We start from the raw sequence: 21,764 nt of genomic DNA on the forward strand, positions 1-21,764 counted from the left end.
GATTTTCATTTACTTCTCGCTGCCCCCAGTCCCAGAGCCAGCCCAGGCCTTTCCTCCGAGCTTCAGGATGGATTACTGTGGCCCCCATTGAAATACAGTATCGCGGGGTGACAAGGGAGTCGATGTGGGTGTTCGTGAAAGGTGCCACACCTGATTACAGGTGACACCAAACAACCGTCGTCTGCCGTGCCAGGAGAGCTCAAAACATCAAGATCAGTTTGCTCTGTATCTGAATAAACCAGTAAATATTGTGATTTTAAAGCACTCCAAAGTAAGGAATATGTATTAATGTGCATTTTTTCATTTAGAAAAATGTATATTAATGTAATTTCTTTTCTTCATCTAATCTATAAACTGGCAGAAATTTGAATTCCGTCTAATGATGTATAGAACAAAAGGGAGGCCGCTACAGCAGGGATAAATGAGCGGTACAAAAAAAAAAAAAATCTCTGGCTGGTCCCTATGAAAGGAAAATACGCTCACGTAACAACAACACGGTGCTCAATGAGCTATGTCGTCAGTTCCATATGAGATTGGTTAATACAAAAGCTTGGTGGTGAAAAACATTGTCCTGCTCCTAGTGACAAAGACAAAGTGCCTGTGTTTGGCGTATGCGAGTCAAAGGGACAGGTGACGACAGGGAGGGAGACCAGGGAGGGAATTTGAATTTCACATCTAGGAGGAGGCAGCATGTCATTAAAAACCCTAATTTCAGTGTCAGGTAGACTTACAGGTGATCCATCATCTTGTCAGAAGAATTTTATTTTATTTCAAAGGAGTTCAAAGCAGGCTCTCCAGACTTTTTACTTCAGTTTCAATTAGATTTAAACACAATTAACAGAAAAGTCTAGTCCCATGTGTACGGCCGAGATACCTGCCCACTGAAGCAGATCTGAGGGAAAACAATTCATAATGCAAGTGAATACCAAACATTCTGCACCGACCAGAAAGAAAGAAAAAGCTCCTTCTGTGCGTTATCCAGCAGCTCCATGAAACTATATCATAATTAATAGATTATTACTTACCTCAAAGTTAAACATCCCAGCGCTGGGCACGTGGCCGCTGCACTCCTCTTCATGTACCACCAGCAAACTGCATATCAGCACCCATGAATTCCATTTATTGGTACATTTCTAAATGTTAACGCCTGTCAACTCCAATCTCTCCAAAGGAGGCGCTCGGGAAATAAAATGCATCGGAGGGGACCTGAGAGGAGGAACACACGTTAACCCAGATAAGCTGTGACAAACACCATTACCTTCTCCTGTTCACACAGAGATATACAGGACAGCTTGTAGTCCCCTGTCCCTGGGAGGAATCCATCTAAATGAGAGACAACACACACCCACACTGATACATCGGTGTGTATATATGCTCTCATACTGTTGGGAAAAATCTTCTCTGAGCAAGCACTATATGCACTTTTAGAAGTTTCCTATTTCTATTAAGAACGAATCTGCAAAAACACATACACTGGCATTCATATTATTAAACACCATCTGTGTATTTAAGTTGCTTTGATTTTACCTGAAACTTTTCCCCATATGCCTACTCCATATTATATAGTGTATGGAAAGCTAGTGAGGTTAACCACCACACTGCAACGCAAAAAAAAATACCATTAAAACGGTACTAAAGATAAAAGTACTTGATTTGGAGAAAACTGTCGCTGTGAGTTTTATATGATTATACATAATATATTATGCCAGAGCATTAATGTATAAGCAGCAGCTTTATGTTTGAGCTGGTAAAAAGTGCAATAATTTTAAGTATTTTATACACGGTTGGAAAGTTTAATGAGTGGAGGAGAAGTGTTTTAGACAATTTACTTAAGGAAAGTGGGGATACTATAACAAAAATCCATTACAAGAAAAAGTTTGCATTGCAAAGTTTACTTCAGTATAGATGGATGGGAAGCAAACGTACGTGAAATATCATAATTAAAAGTACTCCTGTGACTGTAATGAACCATTATTAGAATTGCATTAACATTTAGGAACTGTAAAAATAATAATAATAGTTAGGTTAAGCAAATTTTAATAGCTGGATATGCTATTTGATAGGATAATTTCTAGTATTTTTAATGAAATATTCATGAGATTATATAGAATAGGACTGTGAAACAGTTAAAGAAATGAGTTGCTTTAAAAATATAATTTCCAACTAAATTGTTTTGAGAATAAAGATAAAATGGAGTAAAGAAAAAGTACTTGAAAACTGCTTTTAACTGCAGTAGCTGATGTTGAATTTACAGTTACTATAGCTGTGAAATAAATGTTTTAGAGCTAACAGTAGCATACAGAGTAGAGTATGTGATGAAAACCTGCATAAACAAGGACAAAAGTATGTAAAATAAAACTTCTTAATTATGATACTTTCCAGCACTGTCTGTCAAACACAAGGAGAGGCCAACTCTCCCTCTGATTTTCTTTGATAAAAGCAAATGCACAGTGTGAAAGACAGCCTCAGATGTGCAACAGCCTCCAGTGTGTCCATGCTGAGCGCCGGCAGACCTCAGACGGATGTGACACCAGCAGTCCAACCACACTGTGCTTCTGCTGGTGTCGTAACATGGATATATAACCGCCGCCGTCCTTACATCAGGCTGGCTAAATGGACAAAAATGCCAGGGCAGCAAAAAATGGCGAACAAATGCAGGGCTTCATTAGCAGAACCTTCCCGGCATGCTTCGCGATGACAAATGATTGACTTGGAACAATATCTAAGGCGATCAGGATAAAGTACCAGCCATTTCAAGGCTCAGCAAAATTCAAATTCTAATTAGACCTTGCACCACATTCCAAATAAAAATGGGTCCCTAGGTGGTTTACCCAATCAGGTGTCTCTCCCAGACCACTGAAACAAAACGAATAAAGAAAATGATTAAAGCGATAACAAAGGCATAAAATTCAAATTATAGCAGCATCACATCTGGGATCTGTATGTCACTGCACTACCATTTCTGCTCTCTCCTTCTTTTTCTCTGACTCTCTCTAACCCGTTCACACATATGCACAGCATTCCTGGCTTTCTGCATGAGGGCAATCAAAGAACAGGAAGGAAAAAAAAGAGACGGAGAGCCAGAGAGAGAGTGTGAAAAAGCAGGGAAATTAAAAGGTAGAGAGCGAGATCGCAAATAGGCTCTCAGCTTTAAGGTTATTAATGACTCCTCAAAAATGTGCGACTTTTCCAATCTCTCTGAGAAGCGCTTGAAGGAGCCTGCAGATGAAGCTGACCTTCACAATGTTCTTTGGTCTTTAGTTAAGAAATTCACTCACCATTATGGCATCATTAGGGAAACAAGGATAAAATTACTCCATGGTTAATGACCTATAGGATCCCCACCAAAATTTGTTTCAGATCTAATAAAACTGAGCTTAACACACTCGAATGAATTATGAGGACTGCTACGCGAGGGTATTAAAATGTGGGGAAATAGATTTTCTGAAGCTAGGAGGACTGGACTTTTCAAATCAGATAGTAGAATGGAATTTTCTGGGCAATAAATTCTACCATGTCTCAATTTCATTTTTTTTTTTTTTTTTTTACCTTACAGAATTTTTCAGGCTATGATGGAATCTGTGAGTGGGATGGCCTCTAAAAATTCATTGCCAATTGCCGTCTCCTCCTCTATCCCCTTAAGGTAGATAGATTGATGGATGAATGGCTAAATGGGCAAATAAGTGGAGAAAAGTATAACCGAACGAAAACTCAATGTATGATGGAAATAAATGATTAGATACACATATAGATACTTAAAAAAAATCCCTAAAGGCACAGCAAAAAATATGTGACAAGTTTAAAGAAATGCCCTCAAAAGTGTGTCAAAATCTGCATTGACGCTGATTATTTTATGTGTTTACATTTTTTCTGGCTTGCTGCTAAATTTAGTGCATGAGAAGCTGGTCATTAGCATAATGCATGGGCAGTTGAGAGGACACACAAAAACTCATTAAAGAGGACAATGTAAAGCTGCAGGCGACTGCACCTCTGCAACATGCGGCACATACATGCTTCAAAGTGTACACGCTGGTACACCTATGAAACTTTGCATGTGACATGAAGAATGCTTATTTTTTTTTAAGCCATTTTTAAAGCAGCATTGGTTTAGCACGGTTTGGTTGCAGCCCCTAAGAAGGGGTTTGTGAGCTAATGGCATTTGCTCTCTTTAAACTTTAATCTTTCCTATTAATTCCCTGCAACTGGAGAATGTGCGAGAGTTAATGTTCCATGAACGTGTTTCTCACTCTGCAATCTCTTCAAGCTAATTACCTTCAGGTGCTAAATGGGGGGAAATTGCAATCCATTTGGAAGGGAGAAATTTCACCTCCCCTTTGCCTATGTAACACTGTGGGTGCAGTTAAAAAGAAAGAAAATCAAACATAAGAAGCCTGGTCTAGAGTACATTTAATCAAAAAAATGGACACACAGGCAGGGCCCTGATTGGCTCTCCCTTCCAAGGTAGCTTTGGGAGAGTAAATTGCTTCCTGTAGTTTCCCGCCTCACTGCTTATTTTGCAGGTCACTTGGAGGTCAGCAGGTGGCAGCAGTGGACAAAACACTGAACAGATGTTTGATTGACAAGGATCACACAGATTGGCAATCAAAGTTTTTCCTGATGAGATAGGAGAGGCTCACTGAATGGCCATTTGACCAAGGAGATACAGAAGAAGTCAAAATGCAAATTAAAAGCGGAGGGCAAGTCGGCGTGACAGGAGTCACGGTCGCTTTGTACGAAACGTTAAATCACAGGCAGCGACACGGTGTTCGTCAATGACAGAATCAGGTACATAGAAATGGTTCCCCGAGTCAATCACTAATCAGTAACGCAGGATGGAACAGGCTCGTTGCGGGACAAATAGCTGTGATAAGTTTTACATTTTAAGGGCCGACCTTGTGTGAAGGGTTACGTGAAGAGGAAGCGGAGGGAGATAGGGTCAGGCTGGGAGAACAGTGGGGGTTCTTCACTCTCCTCAGTGGAGTCTGGAGCGTGGAGGGTCACTTTGTCCCTGTTTGATCTTTGTCTTCAGATGGCGGACGGCAGGAAAAGATTGAGATGAGATGACAAGGAGGGTCGGACTACTGTCTAATAACAACAGACAGAATGCCCTCATTTGCTGCCCCACATCCGTCTGAATATGTGGGATCTGTGGGTGATTCACGCAGACACCTGGATTAGCTTTTGCAACAGTGTCCTTACAAGAGCAGCTCATTGCACAGGAATCAACTTTAAGTACGCAATCTTATCAATACGCATTATTTGGTTTTTTGTATCCATTAAAAAGTAACAAATTAAAACTGTCTTGCGAACATTTATTGTTTTTCTAACCATTGCAGTGTCTTTTCATAATAATGCACTGTAAATGTTCTTTTCATAGTCATTAGATACAGTGCTGTGTTATATTCATCACTGATATATTTATGAGCATCCTTAAGAGATAAAATGATTTGTATCAGAAAGTCACATTCTAATTTATATAACTGATTAATACTTTACGCAAAAGGGAGGTGGTGTCATGATGTATAAAGAAGGGAAAAAAATAACAGCAGCACACATTTTTCCCCGGCCATATTTCTTGTGTGTAATAATAAATGAATTAGTTGCGGGGAGGACTACAAACAGTCCATATCTTAGACAAACACTCATAGTGACGGCCCTGAGCTCCCACTGTGTTGAAGAATCTCCTACTAACAGCACTCCCTGCCATTTATCTCAGTGGCTGAGGGCAGGAAAAAGAGGACGGACTGGGAGGGCTGAGGAAACATCAAAAGCAGAGCATCCCAGATACTGTAGCTCTGTTTTCCTTGCACCTAAGAAAAACACTTCCACGCTGGTTAACTAAAACCAAGAAGCAAGAGGCTTAACTTGATGTGCACTCGTGTGTGGCCTTTTGCTCGACGATTTCATGCAGATTGCTTGAAGGCATAAGTAAACCCTGAACGACCGCTGATGTTTTCTCGTGTTTTTTTTTTTTTTCTGAATCACTGTTGCTGTTGTTTGTCCTCTTGCTTCCTAAAATGCCAAAGCTATTTGGTTAAATCATTAGAGGTGTTATGGTCGTAGAATGGCTCAGTCGAGTAGCATCCCTGTGTAGTAGTGAAAGGTTATTTTCTTCATGAACACTTGAGGGTCCACTGATCCCTTGTAAGTGTCTGTTGGAAAATGCATTGACATTTTACATGAATGGAAAAACCTCCTCAATCGACTCTCTTCATTGCTCTTCAGGTTTCAGGTCATTATACCCGCAATAGGGGACCCACTCAACCTAGTTTGGTATTACCTCTGAGAAAACCCTTATGCTACGTCGCTTACTCTATTCACAAATTTGGTGTTGGAAATGAGAGATATAAACCTTTGACCTGTAGAGAGTTTCAAACATGTAAAGGTGTTGTCTGCTGCAAGCATCAATGGATACTTGCTGATCTTGAGTTTTAGAAAAGATGACCATTCCACTACTGTAACTTTCTAACTTTAAAAATAAAATGAAATCAATACAATACACCTGTTAGTAGCTACAGTGTAACTTTACTAATACATTTTACATTTCCTTAACCGTTTTTAAAATTATTTATTATTATTATTATTATTTTCTGTAGTCTAAATTTTTACCAGGTGATGTTTCAGAACAAGCTCTAAAAGCCACCTGAATTAGTTATTTGCAAGTACAAATATGGAGAAAGAATACACATACAGATGTCTCAGAATATATGCGGACAAAGCAAGCAATGAATTATTAAAGACAGGCCCTTAAGCAAAGGTAGCAGTGACACAAGGCTGTAAGAGGAACCTAAGAACCAGCAAAGAAATGAACTTAAAATATTAAAAGGAAAAGTGTTATTATGCAGATCTTTTGTATACTAAACTGCAGCATTATTAACACTGATGCATTAAGTGGTAAGCAGCATTTTTAATTTTACAGCTGGCTGTCATAGAACTAATGCCAAATGTGCTAAATACAGCAACTATGGGTAGTTCATCTAATCAAATAATATGATACAGGCATCGCATTTGTTAGTATGTAGGTTTTAATCCAAAAAGAAACCATACAGTACCGCAAAATGAGGAAAGTTGCAATATTCCAATGTAAAGATTGCATAAAGTGAAGATACTCAAGTAGAAAACTCCGAAATTGTACTCACTTAATAAATAATTACTTTCTAATTGGGGGTGGAGGGGCTGCCTAAAATAGTACCATAAAATAAAGGCAACCTTTTTAATCTTATGACAAACCTATGTAAAAATGCATTCTAAATTAGGCTACAGAGAGCAAGAACACGGCCCCACATGAGTTGTTTTTGTGTGTGTTTTTAACATTGAGGTTATTCCCAATATAGGTACATATTTAAAGGTGTTGTTGTGACAATCCTGTGACGTGAATTTAGCAGAGGTTAAAAAACAAGTTCAGGCAAAGCCTCTCTAACCAAGCAGCATTCGGATATAGTCATGGGCCACCAATCTGAATAGACAAGTCCATTCAATGCAAATGCCTGCACCTGCCATGAGTTGTAAAAGCTTTTGCGATTTCAGTGAAAACAGGGTTCACAATCCATTTGGAAAGGTAGACTTGCCATTTCACGCACCAGTATCCCAGCAATCCGTAAAGACCTGGAGACATTTCCTCGAACAGGATTAAAATTTTACGATCACCAGGAAAACGACTTCAGAGCCAAAAAGCCATCCTTTCTCTATCTCCTTTTTTTCTTACTTTGACCCCCAAATTTTGATCTTAACTTGTCTATATAATCCTTCTGAGATATATTGTTTTTATGTAATAAAGTAAGCATCAAACTTAGACAATTTTTCAGTGTCTTTAAGGGTTATAAATGATTCTATCAATAAAAATGCCCACATATCTCATAAGCAATCCAGTATAAACCAGCCTAAATTAAACACACTATAATTCAGGTGTCCACTGCCCACTGAAGAGAGGCCACAACACAGAGATGGTCAGAAACTATACTAGATAGTTAGCTGGCCGGGGCTTCCACAGTCCAGTCAGGCTGAGTCGGTTCACACTGATAACGTAGGTAATGGTGTTCTGGAAGAGTGAGGCCAGATGAAAACACACCACACGGACAGATACCACAGGCATACTGGCCCTTCTGTTGGAAAATTTCATTTTTTCCGGCAGGGAAGCCATGAATGCTGAGGCTGAATCCAAATCCGGTTTTCCGCACTTTATCAGCGTGTGGCCCACCAAGTGGTGAGATGGCGGGGAAGTGGGAGGGCTGAGGTGGGGGGGTGATCCACTCAGCCGAGACCCCCACTTTATCCAATTTACAGCCTCCCCCAGCAAAAGATAATTACAACCCTTAAACCAGCTAGGAGAGGGGCAGAAGAAAAGGCCTCACTCACCGAAACTGTGGCCTCTGGCCCTGAAGTCTCCACCTAGAGAAGAGAAGGAGGGGGGGGGCTCTGTTAGCAGGACTCAAGCAAAGGCATTGTGACAAACTAAGAGTGTGTGTAGCTAATGAGGCAAAGTGATTTTTTTCCACCAAATGGATGCCTGCTGGGCAGCGGTAGAATGCACCCCAGGACTCTTTGCTAGCTGATGTTCACCACAGATGCAGGGGAGGTATATTTTAGGTTGGTATTTCATAAGTGTGTGTGTGTGTATCATGTACTTCAATAATGCCCATGTGTGAAGCTGTTTGAACTCCGTGTTCATCACTGTGCATTTTAATGCTATATTCAATAAAATGCCACTTTCATAAAGAGTTTTCCTGAAATTTAACATCATTTTCTGTTATCCTTATGTGTTTTTTCATCAAAATTAGTCTCTATGTTTTGCTGTTAGTGTTTGCAATGGATGGATTTGCTTTTAGATGTAGTAGCTTTCAAATGCTCTAGAATTAATTTTAAAATTTTGCCCCCTTTTTTTTCCCCCTCGGACTTCATCTTTGTCAGAGGCCTTGAAGTAAGAATGAAGGAATGGGGTTAACTTTTGCTAAAGAATGTGAAGAAATAATAATGGAGGGGCTCACAGGGGAGCGGAAACGCTGGCCAGTCCTAATTAACAGAAGGAGAGACACTCCCAAAGTCTCCCATTCACAGCCTCACAATGGAGTTCTCCACCAAGCAGAACCTGGAATGGAATATGGGAGGAGACAGGGTAAAAAAAAAAAAGGAGAGGGAGAGAGGGAGAAAAAGAGACTCAAGCCCTCATTCTCTTGCACTTGTCTCTCTTTTTGTATTTCTATTTTATAGCAATGGCCCCGGGCCCTATGGTCCTATAGTCCGTTTTCCATTCAGTCAAACTGTGTTCAGAGATTCCCACTGGTCAGTTTTGTAAATATGGGTCCTGGCAGTGTGTATGAAAGGATGGCACATTTCCAGAACAGTGCAGGTCTCTTCCCCTATTCTTTCAAATATCGTTCCATCCCCTCCTCACACCCCCTATCGCACCATCTCCCTCTTTCAGGTACATTAACAGTGGCTAGAGTCAAGAGCAGTGGTAGCCCTATGCAGGGGGAGGCTTTTTCTCTCTTTTTTTGCCACAAGTCAAGTCAAGAGGGGAGGGGTTTGTGAGGGGCAACAGGAGAAGTGTGGACCCACCTGCCACTGATTATCCTCCGAGTTAGAGGGTTTAGTCTTGACCCCTGAACTTCAGAGCTGCCCCACACCACTAATCTGTTAATTAACCGAGAAATACCCTGAAAAAACTTTGAACGGCCATTGTGTACGTGTGTGTATGTAAGTGTGTAAAGGGCAGAGACAACAACAGAGAGAGAGAGAGAGAGAGAGAGAGAGAGAGAGAGAGAGAGAGAGAGAGAGAGCGCAGTGTATAGCAGGAACATAGTGTGACATCTGGTAGCTCTGTATATAGCTGGCACATTCTGTGGCTGCAGTTTTGCTGGGTAAGTAGGACACTTCAGCCATCGCTATTTTGTTGCGAAGGGATTCGGGCCTCTGATGGTAGAGGCCGCCGTCTCTACAGCTTAATGACTTTTACCACTTTTGACTGTACTGAAGACTTCAAATAGTAAAGACAGGACTCTCATAAAATGTGCTTTTGCAGCATTTTGTCCTCGTTTGCACTTTAGTGTTCTCTAATTATTCTTATTTAGTGGCATCGTGAAACAGATTTTCTGACAATTTTAGTTATTATGCTTAAATGCTACCTCGTACACCATGCTTTGATGATACTGCCCCTAACTGTGGCCATCCAATTAAACCAAATGTGACGGACTTTTGTTTGACAGTATCCTGGTGATAACCAACCTGTGGGTCAGGATCGAATAAAGGGTCACAGGATAAATCTGAGGGGGTTACAAGAGGAAAGACGAGAAAAATATTTCTAAAATGTGTATTTTTGTCTAACCGTTGCTGTGGGATATTGGGTTTTTTTTTGTGAACATATTAAACCACTGATGAGCAGTGATGACTTTATTGATTTGTGTTAAAGAGTGACAAAGCCAAACAAAAAGTGACAAAGGATCAATTTTTGATGGGCTCCTCTGGGTGGAAAATGACAAGAAAGAAGAGTTTGTTTTCTGATTAGATTTTATTAGTTGAGATCGCTCTTTGTTTTTAATATGATATTCTGTCTGACAAAATTTTCTCCACTGCCACAGTCTTACAAGTCTCTGTGGACTGGGCACTTGACTATGCATGACACAATAAACAACATAACTAACTAGCTATAAAGTGCAAGGCCTAAAAGCCACCATCTATTAACCCATTTAATGCAATGTGATTTACAGGAACCAGCATCGGAACCCTCTCGTTTTCTGCGTGTTTGTTTTTAGTCTGTCCTCTGAAAGGCCGGCATTATTTACACTAATTTCTGCATTATTCTCTTCTATATTGACCATTAACACAATATAATAAACTATATCTTTTCTTGGTTGATGAGACACACCTGGTCGTCCTGCGTAAACAAACAAAAATCTCGGAGGTTGCCTTGACTGGTGAGGCAGCTGAATAAGTGGGAACAACAAAGTCAATTAGTTCTGTGTTTATTAGTATGTGACAGGTGCTGGGGTCATGCAGATTAACTCACACCCTTGGAGGGATGGACAACAATAATGGTGAAACATGTCCGTCCGACCAGAAAGGAAAAGGTAGCAAAGGAACATAGCAAAGCCTGCTCAATTAATTATGGGGATTAATGAAGTTCTGCTTGATTAAATGTTGATGGCATAAAAACGCCTATTTTTTCTCCCCAATGTGGCATAATGGACACTCTACATAAATAATGGAATCCTTCATGGTTGTGGAAACCAACACATTATACATTACAAGCCACTCCTCCCCCTGAACAGCCAATCGATTAATTAAGGCTATTGCCCTTGATTATCCAATCACAGGTTTCATAAAGGTTTGACCTCTAACCTTCAACCTTCCCGACTGAGAAGGATATTGATGAGGGGAATGGTCTATTTCAGCTACTGGAACAACATTGCTTTAAAAAGAGTAGCTGACAGAGTGTCTTTTCATGACCCCAGAGAGCTGCTGTAGCTGTTGTTCTGTACACTGGTTGAATGAATGGCTTAAACATCAAACTGCTTCCATTTAGACAACTATTACATTAAATAATTGTCAAAATGAAATAAAGGATCAATAACACTCACTGTCTCTAAAAAGCCACCGATGCAAAAAGTTACCATCCAGTGTTCAGACACAATAATACACACTGTATTATCTCCAATATAACAAATGAATTATTTCCACTATTCTCTCTGTGAGTGCATGAAATTCGATTTTTAAATTATTTTTTTGACAAAGGGTGTCTGCGCTATTGTTTTATCGTGAACCCTTTTCTATCAAAAAATGTGTTTCTTTAACTTTTTTCCTCATGATGGAGGGTCTTTCCTCCTTTTGTGGCAAATAACCATGTAATGTTTGCAATTGCAATTACAGTATAACTGATGTTTCTGTAAGTGATGCATCAACAAATGCACCAATCAATGGTTCACATCATCCTGACCTGAGCTGCTCACCATTCAGTGGAGCAAAGCGATGCAGGCATAATGAGCTATAGAATGGGCAAACTATGGTCAGCCTCAGGATGTCTACTTCATTGGCAGCACTTTGATCCATCAATAACAGGGTCAGAGTTTGTTCACAAATCTGCCATTCGATTGGTTAGACGGTGGGGTTGCGGGGAAATGGATCAAAATGTATTATTATCAACATAAGCAACAGAAAAAGCGTATAGTCAAAACAGACAGATTCCCTTTTTTAAAAAAATTTCCCTTACTATTGCAGTAAATGACAAATGCCATTGTAATGCTGTTTCTTTCCGCAATCCTTCCCGTCACTGTGGGGCCGACTGCATTGAGATGCTGTTAATATTTAAACAACCTAATCAGCCACACCCTCAAAAAACGTAACTAGATCGGCCCACCAAATATAAGTTTTGGGTAGATGATTAACTAAAGGTCACGTTTGACCTTGCTGTTATTTTTTTTAAAAGATGAAATCCAACAGGGTGACTAAAATGTTCGTCCTCCTGCACTTTTCCCGAGTGGATTTGAACTGCAAGGATTCATGTGAACAAAAATCCCCCTGGCAGAATTCGAAACACCACTGATGTGTCAACATATCAAATAACCATTGTGAAATGCCATGGCTGCATTCATTCCTTGTTTTGGTGCTTGTTGAACAAGGTGGCGTGGGATTGCTCTCCCTCACCCTGTGGTCTGTCCTCTAGGGCGCAAGGAATCTAAGTCACTCACTGCACATCAGGCTTTTCCCCCAGGGGCCCTGGCACTGGCAGAGGCAGGTTAACAAACTGTAAAGGCTTCAACTGAGCAGCACACAAACTGTTTTCTCTCCACAAAGGGATTGGCTCCAACAAATGTCATAAGCCTATAATGAGATAGCTGATCTCGGTAGTAAAGAAGAAAAGAAAAGAAAAATGTTTCCCCTCTCCAGTCAGTGGCCATTAGAGTCAGTGAGAGTTAAAAAGGGGAAGCTTCCCCATTTTCTTAGAAGCCCTCGGAGGCTGGCCAACATGACAATGCTGGTCAATTAATTGGTTGAAAAAGTGAAAATCCAATTAATGTGTATCAAGCTGGCGGTTTTGCATGATGATGGCTCATTAGGAGACCAAGCTAAGGGGGGTGGAGGAGTGGAGGGTGGAGGGGCTTAAACCCCACTCATTAAAGCCTTGTCTTTCTCAGTGGGGTTTTAGGGACTGACTTATTTATGCAACAGGTTCTAAACAAAACCTCAATGTAGCGCTCATTTGGTAGATTTGGAACCTGATGAATTCCTAAATGGCATGGGGGGGATTCTTTGGTTCTGGGTTCTTGTATTTTTAATCTACTGAAACTAATACAACAACATACATTTATATGGAATGGAAGCACACACATGCTTAAGCTTCAGATGGACGAATTAAACAGTTCCTTGCAAAACAAAATAAATCTATGAACATTGAATGACTTTTGAATGGATCCACAGTATAAATACATGTGTATTTACATATACGGCCATTATATACACGGATACATGTACAAATACCACACATATATATGTGGACATATGCACAAACTCACTGTTTCCTGTTCTGCTGTTTTTCCCTGAATCTTTTTCACTCTGTGCATTTATTCATTTAGTGCCATGTCACCTACATTTAAAAGCTAAAGCAGCAACATGCAAACCACCTTCACTTCATATACCCTGGAATTGCAGTTTATATCTTCATGGCCTGAGGCAGGTCCTTATATTTCTGTGCGACAAAATGAACCTATCATGCACCAGCGTTTGTAGCCAAAATCAGCTCTGTCTGAAAAACTGCCTTTTGTCAACTGGAAGTGCTAAATTTGACGTGTAGCATTAGTAATTCAACACACAAAAGCTTCATTACATAACATTTATACACAAGGAGTGCAATCAAAATACTCAAAAGGAGGTAATGGCCCTATCAGTGCATTATAAAATGAGATGTGCGCTCTCACGCGTACTTCAGAACTCACAACACACTGACAAAAATAAGAGAATGTGCTCCCTATACTGTTGCAGCCAGCCTGTGTTGTCTAGCCTCTGCCTCTATGTGTAAGATTAATACTTTGCCACACTCTCATAGAATAATGTCACTTTAATCTGTTTGGGGCGAAATTCGAAGTGGAGTGTGTCTACTTGTTTCCTGAGATTACTTCATCTTTCTTTCGCAGCGGTGTGTGACTCTGCCGCCTGCTGTCCCCTGGCGTTGGATGTCCCATTACCCTTCACACGCCGCAACTTTCTGCTGTTTGCACAGCACTGGCCACAGGACCCAACAGGAGGCCAGTATACTATTGATGTTTTTTTTAGCTTTTCTTTACTACTGTCGAGCTCTTTTTTTTAGTTGTGCTCACTACAGAGAACATCAGCCAGGGGGCTGAGTCCATGTGTGAATTATTTGATGTTTTAAATGTCTCACACCAAAAAAAAAAGGATTTCACTGCCTCATGTGCTGCTCATGGTTGTCAAGCAGCATGCAGAAGAAAACATATTTTACTTTATATCCTTCTTTTTTAAATAGCTCCAAGCCTCAGTTGCTTTGAATTTAGCAGATATCTACTTTCAGCTTGACTGCTATTGTGCTGAAAATTGAATTACTAGCTTCTTTAGCTTATCAATGGGTGTTGTTGTATATATTACTCTCTTGTTCTTCTTCTTTTTACGTAAAACATTGTTGATAGCGTAGATCATTTAATTGTGTCCAGAATTTTTTTTCGTTAGTCCCCCCCAAAACCAATTCATTGTGTGTAATAGCACTTTTTTTTCCTTTTTAGCCCATTTGAAATTTAGTAAGTTGTATTTTTTTTTTTTGATTCGTCTTCAGTAATTTATCAAGGAGTATTTCCATGCTTCTGCTTTTCCACTGTGATTGACCCCAGCACTCTGGAATGATGAGCTGCACTGCGTCAGCTATAAATCTCTAATGAGGCTTGATGTAAACACCACAATACAAACCACATAAATTTCCTCTCACAACTCACCACTTGCACCTTTTTGAACACACATGCACGTACGCACAATACCAGACACACACAAACCTCTGCTCCAATAGCTTCAATTCAAGAAGTGTTTACTCTTTGTTGTTTATTGTCCGTGTTCTGTAATTACTGTGTGCTTCTTACCTGCCTCTTTAAAACCTGTAAATAATGTAATTTGTCTTGACTAACACACCGCAGGTCTGAATTTATTTCGATAATTAAACATTTAATATTCTTGTTAGCGAATATGAATTGCGATTTACGCCTGCAAATGGCCCAGTGCTGCTGTCTCCCTGTGTCTGAGGTAAGAAACGCACTTTGTATTTCAAGCCTTGTGCCAGTTTGGGAGAAGCAGTGTGTTTTTCCTCTCACTTCCTAATAATCTATTCTGTTCAGCCAGCTGCATACATTGACAAATGTTTCCAGCATTAGGTATTTACCCGGTGAAAGGTAATAGATGCAAGGGTTTAAAAATGCCTGATGCAAGGAACAGCAAGCACACTGGCAAGAAATATCACAATAGGGAACATTTGTCTCTCTTCACAACAAGGAAACAGTCTATTTGCAAGAGGCGCCGCCAATACAAAACAAAGACAGTTTTTAAAATTCTTTACAAAAGCAAAAGGGGACATTTTGCAAGAAGTATGCTTATAAGATGTTTTGGTCTTCACGTCAGCAATCTCTGGCTTTAGAATATTTCAAAATTATTTCTTAACGTCGTACAAACTAAAAAATGGACACAGTTTGACCTTAAAATACAGAAACTGATTTTTTTTTTTGTAATTGTGTCATGTGAGTGAAACATACTGCACATGGGCAGTTACTGAGGAGATAATTCAGTTATTTCTCTCACAAGCTGCACTTAAGTTGACACATTCACTTAAAGAGGCTAATTCACTGTAAGTGGCAACCTGAAACCCACCAGTTCAGTTGTTCAGTTTGTCTAATCTCTTGATTGTCTTTTAGCTGGTTTGTTGTAATTTCTCTGTTTTTCATCTCTTTCTTTCTAGTTTATATTTGTTCACCTTGTTCTTGGGGGCAAATGAAAGCTGTGACGGTGCATTAATGAGGCTGTGTATTTCAACTGAACTCCACTTCCTCCATTTACCTCTTTCACCTCATTGTCCCCAATCCACATTTCCTCTGCAGCGCTCGTGTACTCTGTCATACCGGTGACATTTTGCCACTCCTTCTTCTCTCGCGTTTCTCTGAATTACTGACTCTTTCTCATATTGCATTGTTTAACATGAAGCAATGCTGCTGATACGGTTAGCAACATCAAAAGATGACGTTGAGCGTGTTAATGAAAGTAAAACTGTGTCAGTGTTTGAGAAGCAAACCACATTTGTGTGTTTTTGCTTTTTTTATGTGCAGAAACAATGAATTACAGCCCAAGATTTTAAAAAAAACGGAAATTGTCACTGTTACAGAGCTCCCTGTAAATGTGTAGTTGTCATGAAAAAAGTTTCCTATCATATTTATATCAACAGGATATCTTAAATATCAATTTTTTTGTGAAAGTATTAGAGATAATACTTGAATTAAAGCCATTTTTTGACTCATGAAGTCATTAAACATCATACTTTGAAACATTTTATATCTATTAACTGTCACATGTCTCTCTGTTTCATAATAATTCAGAAAGAAATAATGGAAACGATAAAAAGAATTATTGAAAGAACGTTTAAGTAGGAGTAATGTCTCAGAACCCACACATCCACTGCTAACAAGGATATTTAAATGAACAAAAGCCTATTACAGGCAGAGTTAAGAATGAAAGAATCAGTTGGTGTTGTACGCTCGTACTCTCAGCCTGCTGGGATTAATGAATAACTTCAGTGAGAAACGCCTCTGTTCTTAGGCAAGACAAAATGACCACAGGCAGCCAAAGAATTTGGCGGTCAGTAACTGTGGCTGTTTCCCATACATATATTATTATAGCAATAGCAGTAGTGGTGATTGAATTTCTGACCTTTTGTTGAAATGGAAAAGGGGAGGGGTGCATTTCAATTTTTGTTGTGTCATTCATGTCTTAAAATAACTACAGGGATGAAAGATCATGGCTTGATTCAATTACAGTGCTGTGTAAAGGCTAAAGATTACTGTATTCTACATGGAACCTCACTTGTATCTGAGATAAATATAGATGCCGATTTCACACACTTTCAGTGGAAAAAGGAAACAGGTTAAGAGAACACTCTCATGCTTGCTCTATGAGGCCCATTTGAAGCAGAGCAATCTTATATTACAGTAAACTCCCATTTCATGAAACAGTACAGTTCTTTCATCCACAAATAAACACAACACATTGTTCAACAAATAAAATTAAAGCATGATAATACAATAGATTTTACACTTCACTTTCAGTATAAATACGTTCTCAAGATGACAAACCTGATACTGGACTCTTCATACCACACAATCCATCCAATACTTGAGAAACTAGATGCCGCCAAACTAAACTAAAAGTTTGGTGGTAGAACCTGGCCAACACTGCCAATCAATAACAAAGTTCACATTAAAAACTGCTGACAGCTGTGGGAGAGAGTTCCCACTTTCATCTAGCGCTGTCTGGCCCTCCAGCTAACCTCACCGTCACCCTCTCCCTTTACAGACCTGCTCTCTTTATTAATCTTTGTCGCATCCCACAGCCTGACCCAGAGAACCGCCCCGACCGCGTTTTCACTTATCAACAAACTTTTGCTTCATTTCATTTTTTAATTCTTTTTTTTTCTCTCTTCTTTTTTTGTGGCAGACTTCACACAGACACTTCATTCGATAGCCTTGAACCGAGGGCCCTCCACTCCTGCAGAGGAGCCCACCCAGCAGTTCTGTCTCACCATGTCAACCTGTTTGCTGAAAGAAGGAAAATGAGCTCTCCGAGTGAAGCCTGTGTGTATCAGTGTGAATGACGGAGAAAGATTTGTCTTCCCGTTCTTGCTTTTCCTGTAAACCTCAGTTTTGTAGTGTTAAACAATCAGATAAAAACAGATAGAATATATATCTGGAAACAATGTATCTCACAGAGGTAAGTGGTACATGCGTACTTTGATTTTTAGTGTGTGTGTCTGTGTTGAACTTTGGTCCTTTGTTCTTTTCCGTTGTGTTCTTGATCATTGAAACGAGAGGGTCCCACTTGGCAGTCTTTGCTCAAAGATGAGCTGCCTCGAGTTAATGCAGGCCTCTGCTGCCCCTTAGGGGTGGAAGATAGAAAGGAGACGTCGCCTCAGCACTGGGAGAAGACTACAACTGAAATATTCATTAGTTTTCATTTCGTTACTCTGGTTTTATGATGTTTTATGGAATTATTTTCACTGTGAGTAAAATTTGGAGCTTACAGGCAGGTGTTTGGTGTGTGCATGGCAGGTCTAATCCCATTAGTGCTGCTGATCCTCGGCCTCGGGATCTTTTGTCTCTCTATCAAACCTGCTTTAAGCTGTGACTGTTGAATTCCAATCTGTTTGCTTGGCAGCAGCAATAAAACAATCCTGTTTACAGGTTGTACATAAAAGGATCAAAATCTACACCACATGCTTGTTACACAAATGTATTCACAGTTGAATTTCTATTTTAGTTAACACAAAGTCAAGCAACTTTTCATGCAAGTGCCCTCAGGAAACCTACTACAAAGGTTAATATTCAGGTTTCTTTTTATAGTTGGATTTTATGCAGCTAATTTTGCTCTGTGTGCATCGATATGAAAATTAATATTTACCCCTTTGTTTTTTCTTATAAATAAATGATTACAGTAATTTAAATTGTCATACTTTCGGAGAAATTAAATGTCAGTAGTATTGTTGTTGTACTGTATGTCTGTTATTATTTAAATAAATAAGGAATGTAATGAACAAAATAATACAATTTCAGCTACTAATGAAACAGTCTCTTTTCAATATGATGGAAATACAATTAACATGAACTACACTGTAAATCTTGTTTTTTTTTGCTATTTGTGATTTTTATTATAAGGTTCAAAAAGCTTTTTTAAAGCCTACCTTCTGAAATGACCCAAGAACGTTTCTGCAATGTAAACTCACAAAATGAGTTATGGTATGGTGCCATATTTTAAGTGAGATGAATATTTATAAAGGGAGTAACATTTAAGGTGCGTCGAAGCTGCACGGCTACGTCAGGGTTGAGTGCAAAACCTGTCAGGCGGAGGTCAGTGGGCATACAGAATCTGGCTGTTTTGAGGTTTTTTGGAGGCTGAGTTGGCACCAATTTAAAACATGGTGAGTCTAATCTCCGTTAACAACCTTTTAGTTGGGGGTGGTCTCTCTCTTACTTGAATTGTCTGACATGAATTGAAATACTGTTGTAATTTGCCCCAGTGGACAAAATGGTCTCCCAAGTACAAGCGCCAAAAAAAGGGAAACAAAGAACTATTGTGCATAAATTTGCTCATTTTGGTAACAAATGGAGGACATGAATCTGGACTCCAGATCTGCACTAGCCGTAATTGTCCAGACCACCGAGAGACTGGTGAATGTCCGATCAATCAAACTCATTCTGATTTAAAATTACCTGCAAATGAGTAATAATGAAAAACAAAACATCTGAACTAATGAAAACATCATAAGCCTTTTTCTACATATCTTTTATAAGTCTGGAAAAGGCCTACAACCATCACATCACATCACATAATTTTTCAGAACTGCTGTGGGACGATTATAAAGTGATGCAAGTGCTGCACACATTTTGGGGTGTTTTCTTGCATATTGGCACACATTTAGCCTACTTGAGGTCAGCATGTGATTCTCACAAAGTTACACATTGTCGCTGTCCCCTTCTTGACACTTAGAGCTGGGTGTCTAGGGGGTTGTAGAGGTCTGACAAGGGACCAATTTGCTGCAGTTAAGACAATATCTGTGCTGTCTGGGATCTCACATGTGTACTGATGCACAGTGTGCAGCCAAATGAGACAGTCCCACCGAAAAGGTCCGCAGCTCAAAGTTTGAAGCCACGGCATGATTATTTCCTGAGAAAAAGGTGTCCTGTCCAATTAAAATGAGGAGTGGGAAACTGTAGTGAGAGTTCAGATATCTCAAGGAATAATTTATGAGAGAGGTTAAAAGACATTAACCTCCAATTAGGTGCTGTGGCTACAGTAATGTGAGTGACATCATGGATACAATGGATCAATGGATCTTCCCATTTGTCTCCTCATATTGTGTAACAGGATAACATGGCAGTTTTACTCCTTTAAGGCATAAATGGTGACCAAATGGAAGGTCAAGAGGAAGTGTATGCAGTGTCATTATATTCTGGTGTTAAGTTCCTTTTTGTGAGTATTAGTACATACACTTAACCTTCAATCTCTTCCTCACAGCCCCTTTGGGCTTGTTACCAAAGAAATATGTCTCCTCTTTTCTCTCCTCACTGAGGTTCCCCTGAAACTTGTCAGCAAGACAATGTAGAAGGAAGGAAGAGATAAAGTTGCGGGGCTCTCTTTCTGTGCAGTGTTTATTTGCTGTGTCAGGAATTGAGAGATTACACCGTTTCTATGCAGTAAGGGAAGAATCTGGTCAAGCATTTCCTCAGGCTAAAAACATCATTTGAAGAGGCAAAGGAGGATCACTGACACCTGCATTAAGAACAAAAATCCCAACCTGGGCCCATTTGCTGTGAGCCAGGAGTCATCATCAATCATTTATTGTAAGTGCGGAGACACCATTTACACTGTAGGAGCTTTATTTTGGGCTGGGATGCAGGAAACCTGGTGTGCACGTATTAAATGACTCGTTTTGTCTTCAAATGAGTAGGTAAAAGAGAACTATATTTATTATCGAAACATTGAGCTCTTTTTCTATTTTCATGCACATATGAGCTCCACCTCTCACAATGTTTTACATACATTTGATTTACCCTGCAATAAAAATATCACTGCAAATGGCTAAAACTCTGACTTCCATTTATCCATTTATTCAAAGTAGATTTCCTGGTGAAAAATCAAACGATATACGCTCATATATCGCATCAAATGTAGTAAAGCACATTTTTGTTTATGGATGAAAGATTTTGCAACACTCATGCATACACAGTACAACATTTTCAGATATGATCCATCACATATTGACGTATATTTAATTAACATATGTACTCCAACTCTCATTAGCTGTTACCTGTCCTTTGTATTCAATCTATGGACGCCCACTCAGAGGCATTGGGGATGGTAACACTAACCCTCATGCTGTCAGCGGTGTGATTGATCACCAGCAGATAAACATCAGATCAGCGAGAGAACAGGACAGACATTGATCCCCAGAGGAAGAGAGGACTTGTCACACACCAGCATACACAAACCTCTGTGAAACATCTGTCAAAATACCACGACGACAGAGAACTGTACCTGTGTGACTAACATGGGAACCCACAGACAGCTGTCAGCTGTTTAGGATGCTGGTTGATGACCAAAGAGCGCAGTTGTTTTCCGTTACCTAAGTAAGAGATGCTGTCCAAACAGGCCCATAACATTAATCCTGATCAGATGAGGGGAACGTTTAAAATTCTCCCTACAGAAAGAGATAAAAAGAGAGCAAGGTTTCATTTATAACATGGAGGATAGAGGGGATGAACTCTTTTCACCCTGAGGCACACCAAACAACAGAAAAGGGTGAAGCATTCCCCGTTGTTCATTTTCGGTCTCCGTAAAGAATCCCCTGTGGCAATACTGTCCCGAACAGAACACAAAACAAAGTAAGAAATGTGTGTTTTCACAGAATGTCAATCCTGGCTGGTCACATCAAGGTCTCTCACCTGGCTGGGCCCTCAATATGTTTTTCCTGTCATTAGCAACAGACCTCATGCAATGCCATACTTAAGAACAGAAGAAAG

At 39.7% G+C, this 21,764-nt stretch overlaps 1 long non-coding RNA gene across 1 annotated transcript in view; it reads left to right on the plus strand.

The window, feature by feature from the left end:
- The window catches only part of LOC127537638 (uncharacterized), a 161,426-nt gene extending 142,610 nt beyond the window's left edge, over window positions 1-18,816 (plus strand). The window contains exon 5 of the long non-coding RNA XR_007947419.1: window positions 17,686-18,816. This is a non-coding gene — a long non-coding RNA (uncharacterized LOC127537638). The remainder of the gene's footprint in view (window positions 1-17,685) is intronic.
- Window positions 18,817-21,764: the final 2,948 nt, after the last annotated feature.

This window comes from Acanthochromis polyacanthus, chromosome 15 (assembly GCF_021347895.1).
Source record: "Acanthochromis polyacanthus isolate Apoly-LR-REF ecotype Palm Island chromosome 15, KAUST_Apoly_ChrSc, whole genome shotgun sequence".
Lineage (NCBI taxonomy): Eukaryota > Metazoa > Chordata > Actinopteri > Pomacentridae > Acanthochromis > Acanthochromis polyacanthus.